The sequence below is a fragment of the Eptatretus burgeri genome, chromosome 2 (genome assembly GCF_056783735.1).
Source record: "Eptatretus burgeri isolate ZD-2024b chromosome 2, Ebu_testis_v1, whole genome shotgun sequence".
NCBI classification, from domain to species: domain Eukaryota; kingdom Metazoa; phylum Chordata; class Myxini; order Myxiniformes; family Myxinidae; genus Eptatretus; species Eptatretus burgeri.
Window position 1 is genome coordinate 80,762,296 of NC_140962.1, and position 13,839 is coordinate 80,776,134.

At 46.0% G+C, this 13,839-nt stretch overlaps 1 long non-coding RNA gene across 2 annotated transcripts; it reads right to left on the bottom strand.

The window, feature by feature from the left end:
* Positions 1-4,851: 4,851 nt before the first annotated feature.
* On the bottom strand, positions 4,852-8,164 carry LOC147032410 (uncharacterized). Of its 2 annotated transcripts, none has more exons than XR_015055154.1 (3): positions 7,019-8,164; positions 6,830-6,903; positions 4,852-5,337 (listed from the first exon to the last, which is right to left on the bottom strand). It is a non-coding gene; the product is annotated as an uncharacterized LOC147032410 (long non-coding RNA). The 2 variants fall into 2 exon arrangements; XR_015055153.1 differs by having other exon boundaries at positions 7,052-8,160.
* Between the last annotated feature and the right edge of the window lie 5,675 nt (positions 8,165-13,839).

Consider the following 13,839-nt stretch of genomic DNA (forward strand, 5'->3'; position numbering starts at 1 on the left):
AGGGATGGTTATGAGGTGTGTGTTGGTCCCCATGGGTCAGGAACTATGAACCAGAATAGCACTAAGTTCCTTGACTTTGCAAGAAGTCATGGACTTAGGGTGGCTGGTTCATGGTTTCAGCGCCCGCAAGCTCATCGCTGGACTTGGTATTCCAACGCTGGCGGTGTGGCAAAGGAGATTGACCATGTCCTCATTGACGGTCGTTGGAGGATGATCCAGAACTGCAGGGTCTACCGGAGTGCTCAGTTCCTCAATACTGACCACAGGCTTGTTGTAGCAACTCTAAAGCTGCACCTTAAATCCTGGAGAATGGTACCATCCCAGCCTAGGCTGGATGTTGCCAAGCTCAGGGATGAGAGAGTAGCTGAGGAGTTTGCGAACAGGCTGAGTGGACACTTGGGGGGTCTGGGTGCTTTGGGGGGTCCTGAAGAGTTGTGGAGCACCTTCAAGACCACCGTCCTTGATGTTGCCGGTGGATGCCTTGGAGTTCACCGCAGGGCAAAGAAGAATTTTGTCTCTCAAGGGACACTGGATACCATTGACCAGAGTCGCAGGGCCAGGCTGAATGGCAGAGCTGAGCTGTTCAGGGAGCTGAGGCGTAAAACTGTACGTGCACTGAGGGTGGACAAGGAGGCCTATGTGCGAGGAATCTGTGAGGGGGTAGAGCATCACCTGTGGACAGGTGATTCTCGTCCCGCTTACAGGGGAATTCGCGCATTACGTTCATCCAAGCCCATCCCTCGGAGCACTGCAGTTCGAGCAGAGAGTGGTAGGCTCTTGACAGAGGAGTCTGAAGTGAAGGCCCGCTGGGCCGGTTACTTTGAGCGGTTGTACCAGGCTGATCCCCCAGCTGTCGAGTTGGACGTCAAGGGTGTTACAATCCCTGTTGCTGACCCTCGAATCAACTGTGGTCCACCATCGCTTGTGGAAACACGGGCTGCGGTGAACCAGTTGAAACGGGGCAAAGCTCCAGGGATCTGTGGCATCCATGCTGAACTTCTCAAGGCTGGTGGAAATGCTGCACTCGCGTCGTTGCATGCAGTTTTGTGCTCTGCCTGGAACACAGGCATCATCCCAACTGACTGGAAGAGGGGCCTTGTTGTCCCTCTCTGGAAAGGGAAGGGTGATCGCCAAGACTGCAACAACTACCGAGGGGTGACGCTGCTCTCAGTGCCGGGCAAGGTCTTTGCTCGGATAATTCTTGATAGGGTTCGCCACCATCTGCTTGAGCACCAGCGTCCAGAGCAGTCAGGCTTTACACCAAAGAGGTCAACGATTGACCGTATCCTTGCTCTTCGTGTCCTCACTGAACGCAGACGAGAGTTTCGGCAGGGGCTGCTTGCAGCCTATGTTGATCTCTGTAAAGCGTTCGATTCAGTGAATCGGGATGTCCTCTGGAGGATTCTTGGTCTTCGTGGGGTGCCACCGAAACTGATCGATCTGATGTCTGAACTCTACTCTGGTACTGAGAGTGCTGTGAAGTGTGGTGGTACCGCCTCTGACTTATTTCCAGTTGTTACTGGAGTTCGTCAGGGATGTGTACTTGCCCCCACACTTTTCAGCACTTGTATGGACTGGATTTTTGGGAGGATGTCGGAGAGATCAAGTTGCGGTGCATCGTTTGGCAATGTCAAGATCTCGGACCTTGATTTTGCAGATGATGCAGTCATCTTTGCGGAGACTTTAGACATCCTCTTGGGGGCCCTCGAGGTGCTGAATGAGGAGTCGGAGCCGTTGGGATTACGGATTTCTTGGGTCAAAACAAAGATCCAGGCTTTCGGTGACATCTTGGATGCTGCTGTCCTGTCTGTGTCTGTTTGTGGTGAGGATGTTGAGGTCGTGGATAGATTCACTTACCTTGGCAGTGATATTCATGTCTCCGCAGGTTGTGAGCCGGAGGTCAATAGACGTCTGGGTCGGGCCTGGGGAGTCATGGATTCACTGGATCATGGGGTGTGGCGCTGCCGGTACCTGTGCGGGAGGACGAAAGTCCGAGTCTTCAGGTCCTTGGTACTTCCAGTCTTGCTCTATGGGTGCGAGACTTGGACTTTGACCAAGGATCTGAGACGGAGACTTAATTCCTTTGGTACCAGGTCTCTTCGGAGAATCCTTGGCTATCGCTGGTCGGATTTTGTGTCCAACGAGCGGTTGCTGAGAGAGACTCGGATGAGATTTGTTACCTGCATAGTCCGTGAGCGTCAGCTGCGGCTGTATGGACATGTGGCTCGTTTTCCTGACGCTGATCCTGCTCACCAGATTCTCTCAGCGAGGGAGTCTCATGAGTGGAGGAGGCCAGTGGGCCGACCACGTGCCTCATGGTTGCAGCAGGTTGACCATCATCTCAAGGAGATGGGGATGGGCCTGGCATCTGCCTGGGGGATGGCCAGACGGAGGCCCCTGGAGTACCGGCGGAAAGTGGACGCAGCGACGCGCTGTTCTGGCACATGCTCCCATACCTGACCTGACCTGAATATCACATGCTCTATTGATTTGTCATTGAGGAATATCACATGCTCTATTGATTTGTCCATTGAGGAATCTCACATGCTCCATTGATTTGTCCATTGATGAATCTCACATGCTCTATTGATTTGTCCATTGAGGAATCTCACATGCTCTATTGATTTGTCCATTGAGGAATCTCACATGCTCTATTGATTTGTCAATTGAGGAATCTCACATGCTCTAATGATTTGTCCATTGAGGAATCTCACATGCACTAATGATTTGTCCATTGAGGAATCTCACATGCTCCATTGATTTGTCCATTGATGAATCTCACATGCTCTATTGATTTGTCCATTGAGGAATCTCACATGCTCTAATGATTTGTCCATTGAGGAATCTCACATGCTCCATTGATTTGTCCATTGATGAATCTCACATGCTCTATTGATTTGTCCATTGATGAATCTCACATGCTCTATTGATTTGTCCATTGATGAATCTCACATGCTCTATTGATTTGTCCATTGAGGAATCTCACATGCTCTATTGATTTGTCCATTGTGGAATCTCACATGCTCTATTGATTTGTCATTGAGGAATATCACATGCTCTATTGATTTGTCCATTGAGGAATCTCACATACTCTATTGATTTGTCCATTGAGGAATATCACATGCTCTATTGATTTGTCCATTGAGGAATCTCACATGCTCTATTGATTTGTCCATTGAGGAATCTCACATGCTCTATTGATTTGTCATTGAGGAATATCACATGCTCTATTGATTTGTCCATTGAGGAATCTCACATGCTCTATTGATTTGTCCATTGATGAATCTCACATGCTCTATTGATTTGTCATTGAGGAATATCACATGCTCTATTGATTTGTCCATTGAGGAATCTCACATGCTCCATTGATTTGTCCATTGATGAATCTCACATGCTCTATTGATTTGTCCATTGATGAATCTCACATGCTCTATTGATTTGTCCATTGATGAATCTCACATGCTCTATTGATTTGTCCATTGAGGAATCTCACATGCTCTATTGATTTGTCCATTGAGGAATATCACATGCTCTATTGATTTGTCCATTGAGGAATCTCACATGCTCTATTGATTTGTCCATTGAGGAATCTCACATGCTCTATTGATTTGTCCATTGAGGAATCTCACGTGCTCCATTAATTTGTCCATTGATGAATGTTTTTTTTTGTCACCTTATTACCTTCGCCACCGAAGGTGGACAGAAGTTATGTTTTCACCCCTGGTTTGTGTTACTTGCGAAAATCGAAGATTTTTCAAGTATATTGGTTGGTTGTGTGCATTATTGTGCTTGTCTGGTATTTTTATTTTTTTTAAATGTTTATCACCTACAGGTCACAATTTTAAACCGATATTCACGAAACTTCACCACATGGTAGAGTTTGGCAAAACAATAAGGCTCATTTCTTTTGAGGGCAAAAGGTCAAAAAAAAAATTCTCAAATTTTTTTCATCCTCAATTTTCATCCAATTGACTTGAAATTTGAATAGGATTTATATATACTTCAGGTCATTCAATTCAACCAGCCAATTATTTTTAAGGTCAACATAGACCATAGGCAAAAGGTCAACAACTTAGGTGAGATTTCTAAAATCCTCAATTTTCATCCGACTGACTTGAAATATGAAGATTTCTATTTCAGGTCACTGAATTCAACCACCAATTGATTTTGAGGTTTGCAAACGTGGACCAAAAGGTCAACATTGGCCAAAGGTAAACAACTGAGGTGAGATTTCTAAAATCCTCAATCTTAATCTGATCGACTTGAAATTTGAAAAGGATTTATATTTCAGGTCACTGAATTCAACTCGCCAATTATTTTTGAGGTCAACATTGGCGAAAATGTCAACATTGGACGGATTTCTAAAATTGTCAATTTTCATCTGATAGAAGGGATTTGAAGAGGAGTTGCATATTTTGCCATTTAATTCAACCAGCAATTATTTTTGAGGTAAAATTGTTTTATGGATTTCACAAATATCATGCGATGTATGACATCTTTCTTGTTTGTTTGTATATCTGTTTGTGAGCAGAATATCTCAAAAAGTTTTGGATAGATTTGGACGAAGCTTGGTGGACAGTTTAAGCGTGTGACAAGAACTGGTTTGAATTAGAATTGGTTTGATTTCAATGAAGATCCAGCCCATCAGTGGGATACCAAATGTAAACTGTTCAGCCTGGCGAAGGTATGTGCTCCACCGAATGCCATTCTCGTATACACTGTATTGTCAACCATGATGTCTGTTTGTGCATTCATCTGTCTCCGGTTTATGCCGGCCACTTCCTGCACTGCGTTTGAAAAGCTGGTCAGGTAGGCAATGCTCAGCATTCACTTTTGAAATGATGGAGGAACAGGCATGAGTAATGTTAATGCCAAATTTTATTTCACAAGAAGGTTATTCTGCACTCTTTTGAGAGAAATACAATCTCCGCCGCCCGATGTTGCACCACCATTTCACGATGGGAGGTATAAGTAGCTCAGAGCTTTGGCTGTGAGTGAAACTAAGAGTGCAACACAATTAACCTTTTTAAAGGCCATGAAATAATTTAAGTTGATAGATCAACTTAAATTTCTCCAGTCACAATTGGGACGGATACTTTTGCTTGCTTTTCATGCCACTTTGAATGGATGTTTTTGCTCATTACTGTATATAGTAAAGTATTAGAGTGGTAATATGGTGCAGGAGTGTAAAATTCCCTTTACATGCATCTCATTATACTTGTAAAGGTCGACCACAAGAGGGGTCTCCTCGGTCATGATTATATATTGAGTATGGTAAAGTCTGGATCAGAGGGCTCTGTGGCTGATGGCAATTTCCAGTGAAAATCGTTCAATATTCTGAAAAACAAGAAAGAAAATATATTTTATCACTAATTCTTTCCATTAAACCAGAAAGGCATGAGGGAGAGCGCATACCTCCACGAGGCTGAACAGTTTACGTTTCGTATCCCACTGATGCGCTCGATCTGAATCCGGACCTTAACCAAAACCTAATCTGCTTGTTATTGTCACCTAACCAACTCATCCACCTAGTTTTGTCATAATCTGTCCACAGCAGTTTTGAAATATCATGATATACTGTATATCGTTTTGACCCCATCTCTCAATAGTAAAGAATCGCATTTAAAAAACCAATAATTATTGCATCTGGATCCGGATCTTCACAAAAATGTAAGCGACGTATCCTTGTCACACACCTAACCTATACATTTTTTGTCTGCATCTGTCCACAACGTTTTGAGATATCCTGCTCCCAGACAGACAAACAGAGAGGAGCCAAAACATAACCTCCGCAGTGCAATGTGTGTACTCATTTGCAGTTTGAGCAATGTGGTGAGTGGTGAGTTGATGCACTCACTGTAAGAGTATTGGTGAACTGTGGGATTGCCAGGGTAGTTTAAAAGTAGCTTCCTCCCTTTTGAGCATGGGTTCGAATCTCGACCCAACTATAAACTGACATCATGGTTGGTCGCAGGCAGGGCGATTCATCAATGTGTGTGTGTGTGTGTGTGTGTGTGCCGTCCCTCAGAGGTATGTTCAGCCGGGCGTCCCATCTGCCGACATTAGTTGGTCGACGTTAAGGATCCCACGGTATCCTTCATGAAGAGTCGGCGAGCTATCACCGGGCACCATGAACACACTACAAATTGCTGTCACCTTCAGTCGAATGACAGACTTGTCCAGCTGAATCGTAAAAGCCTTGGCCCAAACGTTCTCTGATAGACTCCCACAAAATGGTCAGAATAATGAGGAGGAAGAGGAGGAGGAAGAAGAGGAGGAAGATGAAGAGCAAGAGCAAGAGCAAGAGCAAGAGCCATAGCCATAGCCAGAAGAAGAAGAAGAAGAATACGAAGAAGAAGAAGAAGAAGACGACAGCTCATTGAGCTCTGAATGTGAGGAGGGCTGCGTTTTGGGGAGGGGGTGATCAAAAGGTCTTTCTCTTGGAAAAAACGTGTCAGAGCCAAAAACATGACCTCTATTTCAATGACATCAGGAATCTGCCGACGACTGGAAAACAATAGAGTGACGTACACTGCCTGGAATTACCACAGAGAAAAGCACGAACATCGAAATGGCCCGAGTTTCACTTCGACCTTTCGGGGGAGCAACATTCGTCTCGTTGCCGAAAACCCCTTTTTCAATGCAAGAAATTTAAGGCGTGTCCACCACCACCACCACCACCACCACCACTACCATGCAACCACATCAAACCTTCACCATCCCATTTCATGCAACGTTTCCACTGGCGAGTCGTACCTTGAGGGGCACCGAAAACAAAGTGAGAGTGTTGATCAGTCATGTGACCAGTCGATCCGTGACCCCCACCAACCTGTGACTGTGAGTCGTTGTTCCGACCTGCGACGAGGACAGCATGTCGCCGCCAATCAGCCAATCTTTGGTAACCTCGATGGGAGAGGAGCAAGCAAAGGGAGATGAACACATCGAAAAACAGCAAACAATTAAATATATCGATGTATAATATAATAACTCATTTTCTCTTTAATACGACGTACGTCACCTTGGAGACGAAATGCTGAAGGGACTCACAAACCTCCTGTGTTGGAGAAAGTGAATTCGAACCACATCTTCTCGAATTGCAAGTTTTACAACCGCCATGTGCACGTGCTCGCGTGGGCATTGCACCACGTGGCGGGTACAATAGGAAACCCCATCCACAGGTGGACACAATGCGCCAGGTACGGGGTTCCCAGCATTAACCGGCAGGTAAAACCCATTGCTTGTGCCCTTTGGAATGACGCCTCGTTAAATGTCCCGCCAAAGGAGACGCCCAGACGGCGCGATCGACTGACTCGAGTCTTACTGGTGGGGCCAATGGGGCCGATGGGGCCAAGACATGTCCTCTGCCCATGTTCCCAAGAGACACCGAATATTAGACCGTGCCTGGGTGTGGGTGGTGGAACACTGAATGATATCACCAGGGTATTAAAATTAAAATAAACTTTTGTTTGGGGTGATGGGGTGAGGGTGAACAATGTACAACACTCACCACACGGCATCCCTTAAAGAGACCCTCTCACATCCATCACGCTCTGCACAGATATACACAAACACCCATCCATCCGCACAAGTCCTGCCGATATCCCTTCACCCTCCATCTCCAATGTTTCTACAAACCTACTGTATGTGTCGTTGAATTTTTCAACTTATTCACTATTTCTCCGGCCACGACCTTCACAGGGAGATCATTCCAGGCAGCAACTACTCTATTTGGACTTGCTTCCAACTGTAAACTAAATCAGGGATTCTATCATTGAAGAAGACTTCAAGATTTTCCTTTTCACAAATGATCTGATCTCTCACGATTGGTTGAGAATCTGTCAAAGCCATGCATAACGTTGGACATCCTGCTGATTCTCTTTCAACATCATTGAAGGCCCTGGATCTCAACCAAGAGGTCAAGGTTGTATGTGTGGATATGTATCGGGGTCAGGGTTGGATGTGTGGTTATATGTCGGGGTCAGGGTTGTATGTGTGGATATGTGTCGGGGTCAGGGTTGGATGTGTGGTTATATGTCGGGGTCAGGGTTGTATGTGTGGATATGTGTCGGGGTCAGGGTTGCATGTGTCGAGGTCAAGGTTATAAGTGTGGATATGTGTCGAGGTCAAGGTTGTATGTGTGGATATGTGTCGGGGTCAAGGTTGTATGTGTGGTTATGTGTCGGGGTCAAGGTTGTATGTGTGGATATGTGTCGGGGTCAGGGTTGTATGTGTGGTTATGTGTCGGGGTCAAGGTTGTATGTGTGGATATGTGTCGGGGTCAAGGTTGTATGTGTGGTTATGTGTCGGGGTCAAGGTTGTATGTGTGGATATGTGTCGCGGTGATGGTTGCATGTGTGGTTGTGTAGTGGGCAAGGTTGTATGTGTGGATATGTGTCGGGGTCAAGGTTGTATGTGTGGTTATGTGTCGAGGTCAAGGTTGTATGTGTGGTTATGTGTCGAGGTCAAGGTTGTATGTGTGGATATGTGTCGAGGTCAAGGTTGTATGTGTGGATATGTGTCGGGGTCAAGGTTGTATGTGTGGATATGTGTCGGGGTCAAGGTTGTATGTGTGGTTATGTCGGGGTCAAGGTTGTATGTGTGGATGTGTCGGGGTCAGGGTTGTATGTGTGGTTTTGTGTCGGGGTCAAGGTTGTATGTGTGGTTATGTCGGGGTCAAGGTTGTATGTGTGGTTATGTGTCGGGGTCAAGGTTGTATGTGTGGATATGTGTGGGGGTCAAGGTTGTATGTGTGGATATGTGTCAGGGTCAGGGTTGCATGTGTCGAGGTCAAGGTTGTATGTGTGGATATGTGTCGAGGTCAAGGTTGTATGTGTGGTTATGTGTCGGGGTCAGGGTTGTATGTGTGGTTATGTGTCGGGGTCAAGGTTGTATGTGTGGATATGTGTCGGGGTCGGGGTTGTATGTGTGGTTATGTGTCGGGGTCAAGGTTGTATGTGTGGATATGTGTCGGGGTCAAGGTTGTATGTGTGGTTATGTGTCGAGGTCAAGGTTGTATGTGTGGTTATGTGTCGAGGTCAAGGTTGTATGTGTGGATATGTGTCGAGGTCAAGGTTGTATGTGTGGTTATGTGTCGGGGTCAAGGTTGTATGTGTGGATATGTGTGGGGGTCAAGGTTGTATGTGTGGATATGTGTCAGGGTCAAGGTTGCATGTGTCGAGGTCAAGGTTGTATGTGTGGATATGTGTCGAGGTCAAGGTTGTATGTGTGGTTATGTGTCAGGGTCAAGGTTGCATGTGTCGAGGTCAAGGTTGTATGTGTGGATATGTGTCGAGGTCAAGGTTGTATGTGTGGTTATGTGTCGGGGTCAGGGTTGTATGTGTGGTTATGTGTCGGGGTCAAGGTTGTATGTGTGGATATGTGTCGGGGTCAGGGTTGTATGTGTGGTTATGTGTCGGGGTCAAGGTTGGATGTGTGGATATGTGTCGGGGTCAAGGTTGTATGTGTGGTTATGTGTCGAGGTCAAGGTTGTATGTGTGATTATGTGTCGAGGTCAAGGTTGTATGTGTGGATATGTGTCGAGGTCAAGGTTGTATGTGTGGATATGTGTCGGGGTCAAGGTTGTATGTGTGGATATGTGTCGGGGTCAAGGTTGTATGTGTGGTTATGTGTCGGGGTCAAGGTTGTATGTGTGGTTATGTCGGGGTCAAGGTTGTATGTGTGGTTTTGTGTTGGGGTCAGGGTTGTATGTGTTGTTTTGTGTCAGGGTCAAGGTTGTATGTGTGGTTATGTCGGGGTCAAGGTTGTATGTGTGGTTTTGTGTCGGGGTCAAGGTTGTATGTGTGGATATGTGTCGAGGTCAGGGTTGCATGTGTGGATATGTGTCGAGGTCAAGGTTGTATGTGTGGTTATGTGTCGGGGTCAAGGTTGTATGTGTGGTTATGTGTCGGGGTCAAGGTTGTTTGTATGGACAAGTGTCGAACATTTGACAGTGTGGTATCCTGCTCTGCTTGTCATGCTTTCTACCTGTGGAATATAAATCAGATCATCTTTTTGCCTGGTTTGCTGGCTTCCTTCACATATGTAACGAGCGTGTAGCTTTTCATAGAAATCTTCACATCTACTCTTAAATTAGAGGCTGGGGTGTCACATGGCGGCGTCTTGAGCCCAGTGCTGTCCCTCGGCAAAGGAGGTTTCCGTGACAAAGTGCACTGTTCCAGGTTTGACGTGTCAGCCCTACGAGGCTGACACATATTGTGTAACAGGTAAAACACTTTCGTGAGTCACAGGAGAACTCGTGCATTGTCATGAGATCCTGCGCAATACACAAGTGTGCGATTATTCATTTGTTCGACGTACAGAATGTTAAGTCCACCGTTTGAGTGCATGGAGGAATTCAGTGCCAAAGAATGCAAGGAGATGTGGAGGTGTGTCTCCGGTACCTGAACTCTGCAGTGCCACCTTTACACGCTCCTGCAGGTGTCCCTACACTGCAATATTTGCATAGAAAATTAAAAATGGCCCACAGTAAACGATGAACACATTGAAAGGTTTCCTATTTTACCTTGTTGCATTTACCACCAGTTCTCAGCGGATGTTGTGTCAAACACTGGAACCTTTGTGTGCGTGTTCTACATGGAAAGCCAAACATATCAAGTGTCAATGATGTAAGCAGCGGTTTGGTGGATGTGTGGATCAGGCCTTGTTACATATTGCCCTCACTAGTGCGGGTACGATTCCCATGGATGCTCAGCGGAAATTGCGACGGAGTGGTGACCTGTGCAGGATTGCTTCTCATCCATAGGAAACGTTCTTGACAGTAGCGAGAGCCTCTGGCGCTCTAGTCCGAGAGTGTGCTCTGTCAAAGCTCAAGTACCACCACCACCACCACCACCACCACCACCACCAACAGTGCGCGTTTAGCCTTAATTAGGCTGACCACTTCGCCAAGAAACGATGACTCTCCACATGAAAGGAACGAGAGAAGTGACCCAAAGCCCTTTTCCTCCCTGCAAACCAGTGCTTGTTGAAAAGATCAAACTCATAAACTCTGTGGCCGGAATTTGGAAGAATGCAAACAGACCAGTTCCCATCATGCATGCCCCTGGAGGTAATGGATGGGAAATAAACCAAGGCCAATGCAGGATGAAACGGTATGAGGGTGACCAAAATATGACCATTCATCATCCAGCACATGGATGAGAATACGATGGCAGCGACAAACTAGAACGCCACTCGGTGGAGCGCATACCTCTGCAAGGCTGAACAGTTTACGTTTTGTATCCCACTGAAAGGCTGGATCTGGATCTGGACCTGAACCAAAATCTAATCAGCTTATTCTTGTCACGGATACAACTCAACCACCAAGTTTTGTCTGAATCCATCCATAACTTTTTGAGAGATCGTGCTATATATCGTTTTTGGCCCGATTTCTCAATGTTGAGGAGTCACTTTAAAAATTCTGGCATCCAGATCTTCAGCAAAATCGAACCAATTCGTCCTTGTCACACACCCAATCTGTCCACCAAGTTTCGTCCGAATCCGTCCATAAATTCTTGAGTTATCCTGCTCATAGACAAACAAACATGGGTGCATACATAACCTCTGTCTGCCTTCGATGGCAGAGGTAATGAGGAAGACTAGCCAATTAACAGCTCTTTGTCAGAGGACTCAGAGGGAGGCTCACAATGACATGCACACTTGAGACAATGTGTATTTCAACCACATTTGTTTTTACAAACAGTTTTTACAAAACAAACATTACAAACACAGGCGCTGCATCTGCATCAACCTGTCCGGTGGTGAAAACATACAAAAAACAACTAGAAAGCATCTAAAAATGCAAAACCCATCCGTGTCCGTTTTGTATTCGGACTCCTTCTTCCACATGCTAAACATGGAGAAAACAGCTAAAAAAGGAAACTGGAAGGGCACCCGGTGGAGCGCACACCTCCACCACACAATGCCTGATCCACGAGAACATATCAGGCCCAATCCATTTTTGAAATATCTTGCTGTATATCCTTTTTGGCCCTATCTCTCGATGGTGAAGAATTACTTTAAAAAAAAATAAAATCATTCTCGTATCCAGAACGGGATTCGGATCGACACCAAAGTCGAATCACCAGACCACATATAATCACCAAAGTCCACAAAATTTCACCCAGATCCGTCCACAACGTTTTGAGATATCTTGTACACAGACAAACAAACAAACAAATGAAAAATCACTCATAAAGTGGCAACTTGGCAAAACATCACAAAGTAGAATGGCACTCGGTAGAGCGCATACCTCTGCCAGGTGGAAAAGTTCACGTTTTGTATCGCAATGATGGGCTGGATCTGACCCAAAATTCAATCCGCTTGTTTTTCTCACCAATTCAACTCATCCACAACTTTTTGAGATTAGAGTGATTTTTGGCCCGATCCATCAGTTTTAGAAATAAGGCCCATGTTGACGTTTTGACCTTGAAATTAATTGGTAGTTGAATTCAGCGACCTGACATGAAAATGCTCTTCAAATTTCAAGTCAATCTGATGAAAATTGAGGATTTTAGATAGACCACCTAGTTGTAAGGGTAGAGGAGCTCCTTGTGAGCCAACAGCCATCCATATCATGTGCCCAACTGTGTCTACAGACAACTTCCTACAGTTGGGTTACTTTTGATGAAGAGTTTGTTGGCAGGATTTGCACTCTGGCCACCGTAAAACCCTTCATTCCGCAAAACATTCCAAAAGCATTAAAAAAAAAAAAATCTGAAAACCCACTCCGTTGGAGTACCTCCTGTGCAGCTGCCCTTCGCAGGGCAGCTCACCGGATTACGGGATTAGAGCAAAGCCTTTGGGAAACCCAATCTTTGATGATAGGAGAGAAACCACAAGGTAACCTTCCCGGGTCAGATTGCAGAAGTGTGTGTTGGGTTGGTGCGGAGATGTCGTCCACCAGACGGCGGTCTCCTTGAGTTAACCTGAAGCGGTCCCTTCAGGTGGGTGCCTGGAGTGTCCTATCCCGAAGAGAGGATGATCACCTGTCTCTATTATCATCTGAGCTCAAGCATTTGGACATCGGTATGCAGCACTCTCTGATGTTCGGAGACCGGATTGTGGTGACATCATGGTGGGTGGTTACACCTACTATTGGTCTGGTCACTCTGATGGTTACCATGCCCAAGGAGTTGCTGTTGCTGTGTCCAATAAGCTGACACCAATGATAATTGAGGTAACACCAGTCAACTAGCATATTATGAGATCAAGGATTCGTCACTCCTAAGGTGTTGTTTCCCTGGTTTCTGAAAATGCTCCGACTGAGGCAAGTGTTCCAACTGTGAAGGACGCATTCTTTGCCACGCTTGAGTGTGTGGATGATCAGTGCCCCAGGTGAGATACTCTTCTAGTCTTGGGGGATTTCAATGCATCGACTGGAACAGAAAGGGATGGTTATGAGATGTGTGTTCATCCCCATTGGTCTGGAACTGTAAACCAGAATAGCACTAAGTTCCTTGACTTTGCAAGAAGTCATGGACTTCGGGTGGCCGGTTCATGGTTTCAGCACCCACAGGCTCATCACTGGACTTGGTATTCCAACGCGAGCGGTGTGGCAAAGGAGATTGATTGTGTGCTCATTGATGGTCGCTGGAGGATGATCCAGAACAGCAGGGTCTACTGGAGTGCTGAGTTCCTCAATACTGACCATAGCCTTGTTGTAGCAACTCTGAAGTTGCAGCTTAAATCCAGGAGAATAGTACCATCCCAGCCTTGGCTGGATGCTGGCAAGCTCAAGGATGTGTGGGTAGCTGAGGAGTTTGGGAACAGGCCGAGTGAAGATTTGGGGGGTCTGGGGATTTTGGGGGATCCTGAAGAGATGTGGAGTGCCTTCAAGAC